Here is a 14,024-nt window from a genome sequence, read left to right as displayed (position 1 = left end):
GTCCCCAGTTACTTGATTTTTAGAGAGAGGAGAGAGGGAGAGAGAGAAAGTCAGGGGGAGAGGACCAGGAAACATCAACTCCTAGTTGCTTCTCCTGTGAGCCTTGACCAGGCAAGCCCGGGGGTTGAACCCGCGACATCGGCTTTCCAGGTCGTCGCCCTAGCCACTGCGCCACCCCAGGTGAGGCCGTGTGCTTCTTGAGCACCCGCTACGTGTCAGGCCGTTTTAGGAACTGAGTGCAACAATGAACGAAACAAGGCCCCTGCCCTCCTGAAACGTCATCCCTATGGGAAAAGCTGGCAATTAATGACCAATAATAATAATAATTGCATTCTATGACAGGCAAAGATGGGCTAGAGAAATAGAAATCGTTCTGTGCGAGGAGCACCAAAGAAGCCCACGTGGCAGTGTGACTTACGTTTCCCCTCTGACACCTTAAGTTTCTAATTTATGAAGTGGGGGTGAAAAGAAATCTCTGTCATCATCTCTCTAGGAGAGGCAGGAATCCATTTTCAATTTGGTTTGACCACTGTTTGTTCGGTCCCTGTGTTGGGCCCAGTGTCTGGGGTAGTTGCCTGCAACCCAAGGAAGAGGCTGGAAAACCATGGGCAGTGGGCAGTGAAGTTCTGTAAGAGCTGGGCAGCAAATTGGTGTGGGCCGCAGGGTCCCAGGACCTCCGGGGAAGGGGCAGATAGGCCAAGAGTGGCTGCCCTTCAAAACCAGAGGGTGCCCGAACCCCGCAGCGTACAGCCTGAGAACCCAAGGTTCAGAGAGCGGCCAGATCTTCAAAACGTCCACGGCAGACTTGATACTAGAATTCGGACCTCCTGCCTCCGGAGTCCAGCTTTCTACCGAGCTCTTTCACACCCCTTGCCTTGCTTGAATTTCACCACCTTCCTCCGGGTGGGTTATTCCCGCCCATTTCAGAGCTGCAGACCAAGGCTGGGAGAAGGGCCATGCCTCGTCACGCAGGAGACAGTCAGGAGAAAACGTGGGTCTAGGGGCTCTCTGGTCTCCGTACCACAGCTGTCTGAACCCTGGGGAAACAAAGCCCTCCCTGAAATGGTGGCCCTGTGAGTCTCAGTGACACCCTCTCGCTGCCTGGCCTTTTGCTGCCTTCAGCTGCCAGAGGTAGAGCTAATTTTCCCTTCAGCCTCCTGGTGTGGGGGAAAAGGGAGATTCATTAAGGATTTCTCATTGAGGGTGAATTTGTCGCCAAACCCAGGATGTTTTGTGTAAACACCTTCTGGTTCAGAAATGCACACACAAGCCCTGGAAAAAAAGGGGGTGGGAGGGAGACATTTACCAGAGAAGAAACATGACTCAGCAGGCGTCTCTGGGGCCTGGACCCCAGAACTGGATCTCCTCCGCCATGGGGTGCAAAGAGAGCTGGCCCCTGCCAGATGGGCCTGGTGGGGAAGGGTGAGTGGAGGGAGGTTCCCAAATTGGCAGCCTCTTGGCTGTGACTGTCCCCTAGAGCAGTGGTCCCCAACCTTTTTTGGGCCATGGACCGGTTTAATGTCAGAAAATATTTTCACGGACCAGCCTTTAGGGTGGGACGGATAAATGCACAAAATAAAATTATGCGACCAGCGTAAAAACTGTGATATTTTTAAATATAATTGTCAAACTTACGAGACAAGCGTCAAGAGTGAGTCTTAGACGGATGTAACAGAGGGAATCTGGTCATTTTTTAAAAAATAAAACATTGTTCAGACTTAAATATAAATAAAATGAAAATAATGTAAGTTATTTATTCTTTCTCTGCAGACCGGTACCAAACGGCCCACGGACCGGTACCGGTCCGTGGCCCGGGGGTTGGGGACCACTGCCCTAGAGGGTACCTCCTCTGCTGGAGGTGTTGGGTAGTCATATCCAAGACTTTGAGACAGACCCGAGAGGACTCTTGTTTCAGAACCGTCAATTTCGTAAATATTTACTGACTACCTTGGCCTCATTTTAGAGATTCCGCCATGAGCAAAACTGGGCATGGTCCATGCCCTCAGAAGCTTCCAGTCTGGTGGGAGAGACAGACAGTAAACATATGGACAAGTGAAGAGGTCATGTTAAGTGATGATAGTTGCTCTGGAGCACACAGAGCAGGGCATGCTGCGGAGGAAGTGATGGGGTGGGGCTCTTTGAGATAAGGTGGTCAGGGAGGGCTTCTCTGAAGAGGTGTCATCTGAGCAACGAGGTGGAGGAGGAGGTGAGGGAGTGAGCCATGTGGGTGTCTGGGAGAAGAGCATTCCAGGCAGAGGAAACAGAATGCAAATGGCCAGAAGTGGAAGACCAGTAAGGCTCGTGCAGGTGGGACTGAGTGAGCCAGGGAGAGAAGGTAGGGAGACAAGGTCAGAAAGGGGAAGGGGGCTCTAGAAGGGGCTGCAGGTCCCCTGCCCTGATTGGTAAAGCCGTCCCCGGAGGTCACGTGCAGACACGGCTGCTGCACTTGCCTGCGGCTTCCTGCTGCTTTCAGCTCGTGGATGCCGGTCGTCGAGGGGGCGTGCAGCGAGTTAATGCCCACAGGAGTGACCCTCAACCAGGAGGAGAAAGGAGTTAGTGGCTACCTACCCCAGCTTCTCTGCTGCTCCGTGGAAGAGCCCAGAGACGACTGCAGTCATCCAGGTAAGACAGGATGGTCGCCGGACCAGGGGTCGCAGTGGGGATGGCGAGTGCTGGTGGAATTCTCAGGGAGTTTGCAAGCACTCTGCACCAGCCCAGATTAATGTTTCCCCGTACCTTTGTACCTATGTAACTCCTGCATATCTTCCATTGATCAGCTTAGGGTCACCTCCTCCCCCGGGTCAAGGGTCCCCCCTGGCCCTCGCAGCTTCCTGGGCTCCCCCGCCGTGGCACGTACCACACCATCTTTTTCCCTCTAATTACCTCCCTCTCCAGGCGGGAGCTCCTCAAGGCAGGGACCGTGTCTGTGTTGTTGGGGCTGTGTCTCCAGAACCTAGAATGGTGCCTGGCGCACAGTAGGTGCTTAGTTGTTGTTTACTGAACATGAAGCACAATCTTCCAGAATCCAGAGTGTCTAAAGATGAACAGAGCTGACTGAAGGAGAAGTGGTTCCCCACCCCAGAAGGTGTGCCAGGCTGGACTGCAGCACGGTCAGATTATGGCAGAGGGTGAATTGCTCCACAGTCCTGGGTGGGAGGGATCCCTAAAAGTCTTTTCTAACCAGATAAACTACCTGGTCACACTGGGGTATGTCTCATACCCCAAAGGGGACGTGGCTGCTGGGGCTGTGGTGTTTGGGGGACTGGAGCCAACAAGAACGATGCTGCACCCATCCCCCCTTTTACCATTGCTGTGAGCCTCCTTTGGGTGAGTGTTCGGTGACCAGCACCCGCTTCTTTCCTTGGGGTGGACTGCCCTCAGGGTCTGGAGCCTCCTGGGTGACTTACCCCCCTCACAAGCTGTACCCCATCGCTTCAGGGGTTTGAAAGCCCACCCCCTTGCCTAGGCTGCTGGCAGGGGTGTGGGTGGATCACTCTGAAGTATAATTACACTCCGAGTTCCCCAGTGGGATCAGGCTGAAGCAGCCACCCACGAGACGTCCACGGCCCTGCTTGGCTTGCTCTCCTTCCCAGTCTGCCTCACCCACTCCCTTATGGTCAGAACCCTCCAACGCTCCCATCTCACGCAGTTAAAACTCCTCCCCGCATCCCAGAAGGCCCCACATGAGCTGCCTTACCGCTCTGAGGCGTCTCCCATTCCTCTCCCCACTTCCTTGTTGTTCCTCACACCTGCCAGGTACCATCCCACCTCAGGGCCTTTGCACTGGCTGCTTCCTCTGCCTGCACTTTCCCCTGATGTCTACATGCCTACTTCCCTCACCTCCTACCTCTTTGCTTAACTTTCACCTTCTAGATGAGGCTTCTCCCGACTACCCTATTTTAAAATGCAACCCAACCCCTGCCCCTCCTAGCGTTCCTGATCAACGTCCTCTGCTTTACCAGACCAGGCACCTTTGTCTCATTTGTAACTGATGTATCCTAAATGCCTAGAACAGTGGTACCTGGCCTATCTTAGGTTCTCAATAAACATTTTTGAATGAATGAATGGGGAAAAAAAACAAACAGCCAGAATTCTAACCAAGGCAGCTTCTCTCTGAAGCCGGACTCTTAACCCCCATGCTGGAGGTGGGGTGGGAGCGGCAGGTCATGCCAGACCTTGTTGGCTAAAGTAAGGGGGCTGGATTTTGTTTTCAGATCAATGCGAATCTGTGGGAGGGTTTTGAGCAAGCGTGAGACGTGATGGGGTTTACTTTGTGGAAGGGCCTTCTGGCTCTGGAGATAGGATGGGCTAAAAGAGGCAAATGTGGTACAGCCGTGTGTGTGTGTGTGTGTGTGTGTGTGTGTGTGTGTGTGTGTGTGTGTTGGGGTGGGAGGTGATGAGGAGGACTTGGAGAGGTGACAGGGCCATGACTGCCCTGAGGTTGAGAACAGCAAGAAGCTGGCTCCTGTCCATTTCTCAGGCAGCCTGGGTGGCTGCCCCACAGGCCCTGGTCTGTCAGCAGTCCAGGCCAGCTGCTGACAACCTGCCCCTGTCCCACAGATGGGCCGTTTGCTCTCCTGGGTGGTCCCCAGCTCCTCCCTTCACTTCCCTTGTGCCCTTGTGGGCTTGGCAGGTGGAGGGGAGGCCTCTGCTCCCTGCCCCCCCTGACCCAGAGAATAATCCCTCATATTCATGGGATTCTCCTCGTGCCCTCATTTCATCCTCCCACGTCCCCTGGTAGCACAGACGTCTGATTCCCATTAGGCAGATGAAGACATTGAGGCCGGAAAGGGGATGGGACCTCCCAAGGTCATGCAGCCAGATGGGGATGGCAGGTGGAGACATGTCTTCCAACTCCCCACGCCTCAGTTTCATCAGGCAACAGATGGGCCCAAGGCCTGACTTGAAAAGATGGGAAGTGACCTGAGAGAGAATGTAAGCCCAGAACAGCCCAGGCCTCCCTGAGCTGGTCTTTACCCCTGCCTTTAATACTAAATCCACTCATTTTGAATCCCATAAATAGGTTCTTACCTAACTTGAAAACATTACAGAGCAGACTCAAGTTCCCCTCTGACACCCTTCCCCCGTCTCAGTTCCCCAGAGCTCCAGTTTGGGTGTGTCTTTCAGAACTGTGATGCTCATTTAAGGACTAGTGAGGAGCCCAGAGAACAGATGTAGGACCAGTATGTGTGTGGCAGGGTCAGGGCGGGGGGCTCTGCACACAGACGCACCATTCTGCAGCCTGTTTGCTCCTGGACATCTTTCATGGGTATATTTCTCTCTGTCTCCGATTTTCTTTCTTTTTTTTTTTTAAGATTTTATTTATTGATTTTACAGGGCGGAGGGGGGGGAGAAGTTTCATCTCATAGTTGCTTCACTTTAGTTGTTCATTGGTTGCTTGTTGTATGTGCCTTGACCGGGCAAGCCCAGGGTTTCGAACCGGTGGTCAGCATTCCAGGTCGAGGCTCTGTCCACTGCGCCACCACCGGCCAGACATCTCCTATTTGCTGACAGCTGCAAAATATTCTGTAGCATAAGCACCACAGTTCACTTGTTTCTCTAACTTTCTGAATTAAATCTTACATTTAGCTCGCATGCACTGAAGTGCAGAGGGTTAATTAATCCCACCTCTCAGTTCTGAACACATGGTTATGAATTAGTCTGCAAAGACCTGCTCTTGCTTATATTATTTTCTCCTTTTCCCCATAGCCCCAAACAGTCTGACCGCATTGAAACCCTCTCTACTGTGTCGGACGTCTGTTTTTAAGTGTTTGAGGTTGCCTGCACAATGCATGGCAGTTGCGTTATGTGTCTGTGTATTTTAAAATTTCTTGCTAAGGTATAACACACATAGAAGAGTGCACAAATCGTAAGTGTATACAGCTCCTGAACTTTCAGAAACTGACACACCCATGGGTGCAAGCACTCGGATCAAGCAGCAAGGACATCAGCAGCCCCTCGGGAGGCCCCCTCCAAGCCCTCCCAACCACTGCCCCAGGGACACCCTGACTGTTAACACCGGACATTGGCTTTACTAGTTTTTGACCTTGATACAAATGGAATCACACAGTGTGTGCTCATTTGTGTCTGACTTCTTTCCCTCGCCACGTCACGGATTTACCCCTCTCGTTGTTTGTGGCTGTAGCTCGCCTGCTCTCGATGCCGTAGAGCAGTCCGTGGGATGACTTCTGCCGTTGGTGGACGTGTGGTGGTTGCTAGCTTGTGCTGCTACAAGGAGTGCAGTGTGCACAGTCGTGTATGTGTCCCTGGGGACAGGCACGGGACTGTGCCTTTCTGTCGTGTGTATACCTGGGAATGGGCTTGCTGGGGATACTCAGTTTTAGTAGATACTGATAATCTGGGTATATCTTCTTAATGCACATAAATATCATTGTGCTGTAAGTGGCGTTCATTCCCTGTAGTTTTGGGTGTTTCTTTTTTGGGGGGGGGGTTGCTCATCCCAATGTTTCTCTGATCTGTGTACCTTTCGTTCCTTGCCCCTGGCCACTCCTGAAGGGACCCAGACTGCTTCCCTCGCATTTTGCTTATCCCCTCCCTTCGTTGTGGATGCTTTCTTTCTTTTCTTTTTATTGAATTTATTGGAGTGACGTTGATTAATAAAATTATACAGGTATCAGGTGTACAACTCTATAATACATCTTCTGTATATTGTACTGTGTGTTCACCGCCCCAAGTCAAATCTCTTTCCAACACCGATTATACCCCCTTGACCTTCTTCTACCTCCCCTCCAACTCCCCTTCCCTCTTGGGTTGTGGATGCTTGAGTTCCCCTTTTTATCCTCATCAACACACACAGGGCCATTCTGAATACCCTTGTGTGCTGTTCCTTTATCACAGGCCATGCATCTGCTTCTTTTGCCTAAGTACCGCCACACTCCTCTCCAGAGGGGCTGTACTCAGTCACTCTTTTACCAGGGATGCACGTCCTTGCCACCACTAGGCGCTCTTCACCTCCCTACAGCTTGCCAGTGTGGTGGTCATTAGTATTGGATTTACTGAACGTTCTCCGGTGGATGGACTTGAAGTTGTTTCCCATCTTTCACGGTTATAGGAGGTGCGGCTGCAGTGATCCCACAGGGACGTCTCCTGGTGCTTGTCTGTGAATTCACCTTCTCCTCCACCTCATCTTCCTCCGCTTTTCTTGAACCCGAGCTCCCAAACACACCCTGACTTTCCCGCTCCTCTGCCTGTGCTCTGGCCACGCCCTCCGCTGGGAATCACCTGGGCCTGCCTTCTCCACTTGTGGAACGCTACTCCTCCCTGAAGGTCCCTCTCCCTAGAAGACACTCCCTCCCCGACCTGGCCCCGCAGGACGGTCACTACCTCTCAGATATCTCTGTCCTCCTTTTCCTTGGGCATCGATCACTTTCCTCTTTGGGACCGATTTTTTGCCATGATTTTGGCTTCCTTATCAGCCTGGGAGCCCAGTGAGGCCAGAGATGCCTCAGGAGAGGTCTGCTGAGCAGTTGAGTGAGGCTGTGACCTAAGCATACCTTAGGGAGGGAAGTAAAGTCCTGCCTGTCTGTCTCTCTCTCTCCTCTACTTCTTTACCTTTCAGAGAGGAACCTTTCAGGAGGAACTCATTCCCCTGGAAAGGGTAGAATATGGTATTAAGACTTCCTCTCTTTTGAGTGGGGTTGAGTGACTAGATTTATCTGTAAAATGGGTGTCAGCAAGGTAGCAGGGACAAATGTGTCCTCTTTGTACCTTTGACTTTTGAAGCAGGTGAACGTATTAACTGTTTGTTTAAAGGACTTTTAGAGTCTATAAGGAGGAGAGTGACATCAGAACAGAGAAGACATCTTGGTTTATTGAATTAGTGACTTCCTCATTTTACATATGAGGAAAACAGGTCCAGAAAGGTGAGGTGACTTGCTCAAGGTCACCTAAGCAGGTAATGGCAGAATCAGGACTGGCTGCCACCTGAATGGTAGACCTGGACCTTTCCATTGTCACAGCTGGCTCAGGACTGCCATTGCGCCAAGCCCTGCCAAGTGCTGAGGACACCCCGGTGGGCATCATGTGGGCATGATTGCTACCTTCACAGATCTTGTATTCTAGACAAGAAGCAAATAAACCAATAAATCTGTGTTATAACATCATGTAGTGATCAATGCTTTGGATAAAAAATAAGGCCGCTGAGGGGATAGTGTGTCAAGGGACAGTGGTCGGGAAGACACTTCTGAAGAGGCAGCGTTCTAGAGAAGAGGAAGGAGGAGCCTGTGAGCACCTGGGGAAGAGCAGAAACAAAGGCCAGTGGAGGGAGAAGGCTGAAGCATTCGAGGGATGGCACAGAGCCAGTGTGGCTGGGACGGACCAGGGCAGAGAGGAGAGCGGGAGAGGCTGTAAGCAGGGCTGGGGACTTGGGCGCAAAGTGTGGTAGGAGGTAGCCAGAAGGTGCTGAGCAGACATGGGACCTGGTCACATTTCCTCTTTTAAAAAAGGCCCCTCTGGCTAATGGTGGAGCTGGAGCATGAGGAAGGGAGGCGAAGGCTGCAGGGAGTGCAGTGAAGAGGCTTCTGGGTCCAGCTGTTCCGGAGAGAGGTGACAGGGCAGGACCTGGGGTGCTGTGATGGGGAACAGCGGTTGGTCTCCCCATCTGGGCAGCAAAGGGGGTGGGCGAGGCAGCCCCTAGGGCCTGTCCAGCTCTGCTGTTTCGGAATCTGGTGGATTATCTCAGCACAAGCCCCCGCATGGCTTTGCTCGCAGTCTCTCCTTTTGTGTCTGAGGCTCCGAGTGGCATCTCCTTCCCATCGCCATTGCTGCCAGCCCCTCTCCTGTCCCCCCCTCCCAGGGACAGATGGGTGGGCAGCCGGAGGCAGCTGGGCCTCGATAACCTGCAGGGCCCCTTGGGAGGAAATTATCCGAGAGTTCATAACCCCTCTCTGCTGTCCAGATCTTGAGTTAAAAGCCCTAAACGTCACAGCCCCAAGGGGTAAGGATTGGAAGGTGCCAGGAAAGGGTCAGAACAAGACGCTTGTCTTGTCTGCAGCTACCTACTTGGGGAGGGGGTGGCGGAGACCTGGGGCGCTCAGAACTCCAGCCCTGGGATCGGAAAGCCATTAGCGCTAAGGCTGAAAACCGGTGGCCTTCAGGCCGTATCTGACCCACTGACCTATTTACTTGGCCTGAAAAGTGTTTGCCTAAGTACCGCCACACTCCTCTCCAGAGGGGCTGTATTCAGTCACCCTTTTACCAGGGATGCACGTCCTTGTATCCCTGGTAAAAAAGAAAAAAAAAATTGAGGGGAAAAAAAATGGAGCCAGCGTTTCAAAATGAAGACATTTTACAATATAATCCATATTTCTGGCTTCTCTTGAATAACTAGAAAATCTGACCATACTGACTGCCTGTCCCCATATGACAACATTCAGCAGTCCCCATTATTATGTTATTTTACTAATAGGTATACACAACCACATGATTCCAAAAAATTATATATGTATAGGCATAGAATGAAGTCCCCCTCCCATCCTCGTCCCCCTTCTGCCCAATGTCCCCTTCCGTGATCTCGTTTTCTGTGTACGTTTCCAAGGTTTCTGTATACAATAGACATAAACACAAATATAAACTACTCCCCCTTTCCCCCAGCTCTGTCTCCTGTTCCCTCCCCTGCTTCCCCCATGGAGGCCTCTCTGAATTAGGAGATAGAGGGCTTCATCACCTCCTCCATTACCACATGCTGTTCCATTGTCAGAAAGTCCGTGATTTATTTAGCCAGTCCCCTGCTGATGGGTATTTGGTTTGTTCCCAATATTTGCTGTTATAAACAGCATTGCGTCAGTTGTTGTGTGCCTGGTTTGCAGAGGCGCTAAAGGAATAGCGTTAGAAACTGGTCCAAGCTGCAGGTGCAAGAGGCACGGACTGAGCTCTCAGCGAACTGAGGAAGCGGGACAAGGGCTGTTCCCGAGTGATTTCAAGAGAAGCTCAGAGGCCACGCCCCTGGCAACTAAGGAAAGGCTCCGGATCTGCTTCTGCCACTTGCTGGAATATGGGATTTCTCTCTGGGCCTCAGTGTCCCCATCTGTAAAATGAGAGAATAGCTCAGGGGAATTGGATGAGACCTCACAGGACCTGTCCAGTTCTGACCAGCTGTGGTGGCCCCTTCTCCCTCCATACCAGCCAGACCCAGCCTGTGTGTAGCCCTTGAATGATTCCGGCTCAACCCCGTTGCGGATCCTTGGCCCGAGCCATTCTGCACCATCCCCGTCACTGGAACACTGTGCTTGTACTTGCTTATTAGTCCCAATCCGAATCCTTGGTCTCAGGCCACTCAGAACACACCAGTGCAGACTGCTCAGGGCAGAGTCCCCTCTACAGTACCAGCGACAGGCGGGTCACTCCCACACTTGACGTACCCCGTACCCCGTCAAATCCTTCCTCTGTGCTACCTCCCCCAGTTGCTCTGCTATTTCCTAACTAATGTGTTGGGCAAGTAACAACGCTGCCCTGAGTCCCAACTGCCTCGCTTCCCCGAAATGACTGATTTGAAGATAACATGTGGTCATATCAGTGAAGTTCTTAGCAAGCTCCTAACACACAGTAGGGAGTAACACTGCCCTTGTCTGAAGCAGTTACCTTGCTTATTAAATGGGGAGAATAAGAGAACCTATTTCATAAGATTGGTCACTCATTCATTTATTTATCATTCCTTCATTCAATCAGTGATTTTTATAGGATGCCTATTAAGCCCCAGGCATAGCACTGGGTGCTCAGCACGTCGCTGTGTTGTAATGTAAGCTGTGAGTTCCACTAAGACACCAAGTCCAGACGAATTTTCTAGGAGTCTATTAATTAGCCGGCTAGCTACACGGGCACAATCCCAAATCATGGAGGGCCTAATACAGTTCCAAGCCTGCTTTTATACAAGATCGAGTACTGGTTAGACTGGGTAAGGAGGGGCTTGTGATCCCTTTGTCTAGAGGTATACGTTACTCTCATGACGTTAGGGTGAGTCTGAGGATAGGAATTCTTGATTATGGTACATAAACATTGTTTTCTAAAATTTTCAGATAAGTTCTATCTTCTCTGCTCTGTGTGGCAAGTGGCCCCAGCACCCTTTCAGAGAATTCTAGGAATCAGCTAAACTATGACTAGATGACCCAGCTGCCCTTATAAGCCAGGAAGCTCCTGCATTCTTCTCTTTCCTTTCTCCACAGAAAGGGTGGGGTAAGAGGCTTGACTTTTCCTCTTTAAAGTGGCGTTGCTAGTGCTAAGTTTTACAGTTCTTTGGCACCTTATCACGGTTGGTGAAGAGACTAGATGAACCCTTCCAGGGCAGCAGCCACGGGGGGTCGGCAGACATGGCTCTGCCCCCGGCTCTGGGCCTCAACAAGGGTCGCAGGGTCAATGAGAACATGAGCAAGCCAGGGCACAGCCACCGCCGTGGGCACTCCACCCAGCACACCACGTTTGCACAGGACGTGGTCTGAGAGGCGTGGAGCTTCACCCCGTGAGCAGCATGCCAGGGCACTGCTCAAGGTCTGCAGGGACAAACAGGACCTCGGGTTCATCCAAAAAAAAGAAAAGGGCGGGGACACACATCCGCACCAAGAAGATGAGAGAGGAGTTGAGTAATGTCTTTCCTGAGGGTTAAGAAAGACTGAGCCCCCCTCCACTCTGTAGGTGATAAAACCTTTTAAAAAAAAAAAAAGGTAAGAGCAAAAAGATTAATGGTCTTAACTCTCATGGAAGTCCCAGGCAATTCCAAACAGGCAAACATAAAACAACTGATGTTTAGAAGGAAAAGATAAAGTATCATGGAAGCACTTCACAGGGGAGCGTCAGGGAGACTTCTCTGAGGGAGGGAGAGCAGGGCACAGCTGGGTGGGGGATCCAGGAGGGCTTCCTGTGGGAGGCAGCATCCCAGTGAATAATTAACATTAATTATCCTCACCACAGCCCTAGGAGGAAGGCACTAGTTACCCTCCACCCATTCATTTTACTTTCTTCTCTGACTCTTAAGAGGAATTGAGTGGCTTTCTCAAGATCATGGAGCCAGGAAGGGGTGAATAGATTTTGAACCTTGGTTTCCTGGCTCCAAAGTCTCAGAAATAAATGTATATCTTGGACTACCTGTTTGAACAGGCTGATCCTGGGATGTAGAGAGACATAGGAGGTAGACGGGATCCCTCCATGGGACTGGGGATTGCTGGGGGTGACAGAGGTGAGAATCTGATTCCGCCAGACCCCATCTAGGACCTGTGAAGAGGCAGAGATCCAGACACATGCAGAACGTGCTCAGGGCCATAAGGGGGTCTGGGGTCAGCCCCTTCCTCTGCCTGGCCCCCCTGCCTGGAGTTGTAGGAGGGAAAAAAAGAGAAAGAGAGCAAGAGATTGCTCCTGCATAAATCACACTGCCACATTGGGATGCAGACTCTTTTAGCTCAAGTTACAAAAACTCCCACTAGCTGACATATGCCCTTGGATGGACTGTCAGCTTGGAATCCAGCCTGGAAAACCCCCTTAATCCCTCATTTTTCCTCCTCCATTTTCAGCCTAGGGCGACAGCTGGCTCTCCAACCTCCCAAGCATTGCTGGGATCAGAACAGTCCCTGGATGTGAAAGGGATGCAGGGCCGCAGGGCCGCAGATGGCTGCTCCTCCGTGGTCCTGGGTAACTGTCTCCCTCGGCTCCCCTTTCCTGCCGCTCTGAGGCTCTGAGGCTCTGAGGCGGGTGGTCTGCAACCCTCCACTCCTCCCTTCTTCCTTCCTCTGCTTTTCATCTAACTCTCATCCTCCCTTTGGGAGATAGCAGAACCTAGTCTGGAGCCAGATTATGGGTTTGAATTTGGCTCTAGCACTTATTCTGTGACTCCAAACAAATGAACCATCTAACTTTTCTGTGACTTGGTTTCCTCATCTGTAAAATAGAAGAAAATGCAAATTACCTCACAAATTGTAAGGATAAGATGAGTAATTATACAGTACTTAGAACAATCCTGAACAGAGAGAGCTATATGAGTGTTCTTAAACTTTTTTTTATTGATTGATTTGAGAAAAAGGAAAGGGGAGAGAGAAATCAATTTCACTTATTTATGTGTTCATTGGTTGTTTTATTTCTTGGGGTTTTTTTTTTTAGTGAGTAGAAAGAGGAGGGGGGTGAGGAGCAGGCAGCATCAACTCCCACATGTACCTTCACCAGGCAAGCCCAGGGTTTCAAACCAGCGACCTCAGCATGCCAGGTTGATGCTCTATCCATTACGCCACCACAGGTCAGGCTTCATTGGTTGTTTCTTGTATGTGCTCTGCCCAGGGATCGAACTCACAACCTTGGTGTATCAGGACAATGCTGTAACCAACAGAGCTACCCAACCCGGGCATGAGCGTCTGTATAAATGCCCTGGTATATCCACTTTGAGCAAAGAAGGTGGGGAGCTGGGGTATTCAGGATGTATGAGGGACCCTATCACCTCCCTTGGATTTCTAGTCTGTTCTCTATCTGGTCTCTCCATGCCCGGGCTGCTTCACTCTGCACGCTTCTCTCTTCTGGCTGCAGGGTCTTCTTTCAAAATCCTGACTTGATCACATTACCCCTGTGCTTCCAGTTCTGTAGTAGTTCCCCACTGCTTCCTGGATGAAGCCATCTTCTGGCCCTTTAGGATATCATCCCTCAGAACTCTCCAGCTCCATCTGTCTCAGCTTCCCACCTCCCTGGAACTGTGCTCCAGACTTCCTTGAAAACACGCCCAGGCCTTTGCACTAGCTCTTTCCTCCACCTGGTGTTTCCTCCCATCCCTCCTCCTTGAGGTTGCTGCCTTCCCTGCCCCTTTCCCTGCCCCTAGCTCCCAGGGCCGTGGCCAGATGAAGGGAGCCCCTGAGGAGGGAAAGGGGAGAGGAGGAAGAGACAGCAATTCTAAGGGCTGCAGTTTTCTCAGCCTCAACACAGTAAGAAGAAGAGAAGAAAAAGGAACTCTCAAGATCAAAGAAGAGATGAAACAATACGTGAACACTCTGGAAACTAGGAAGTGGCTTGTTAGCATCGAGTGATTGCTAAAGAGTTAT

At 51.1% G+C, this 14,024-nt stretch overlaps 1 long non-coding RNA gene across 2 annotated transcripts; it reads left to right on the top strand.

The window, feature by feature from the left end:
• The first annotated feature begins 7 nt into the window (after window positions 1–7).
• Window positions 8–12,633, top strand: LOC136309227 (uncharacterized). Of its 2 annotated transcripts, none has more exons than XR_010726263.1 (3): window positions 8–180; window positions 2,474–2,622; window positions 12,519–12,633. It is a non-coding gene; the product is annotated as an uncharacterized lncRNA (long non-coding RNA). The 2 variants fall into 2 exon arrangements; XR_010726262.1 differs by lacking the exon at window positions 12,519–12,633 and adding an exon at window positions 5,710–6,089.
• Window positions 12,634–14,024: the final 1,391 nt, after the last annotated feature.

The sequence above is a fragment of the Saccopteryx bilineata genome, chromosome 6, assembly GCF_036850765.1.
Source record: "Saccopteryx bilineata isolate mSacBil1 chromosome 6, mSacBil1_pri_phased_curated, whole genome shotgun sequence".
Taxonomy (NCBI): domain Eukaryota; kingdom Metazoa; phylum Chordata; class Mammalia; order Chiroptera; family Emballonuridae; genus Saccopteryx; species Saccopteryx bilineata.
Note: the sequence above shows the minus strand (reverse complement) of the source record. Positions and strands in the feature narration are given on the sequence as shown.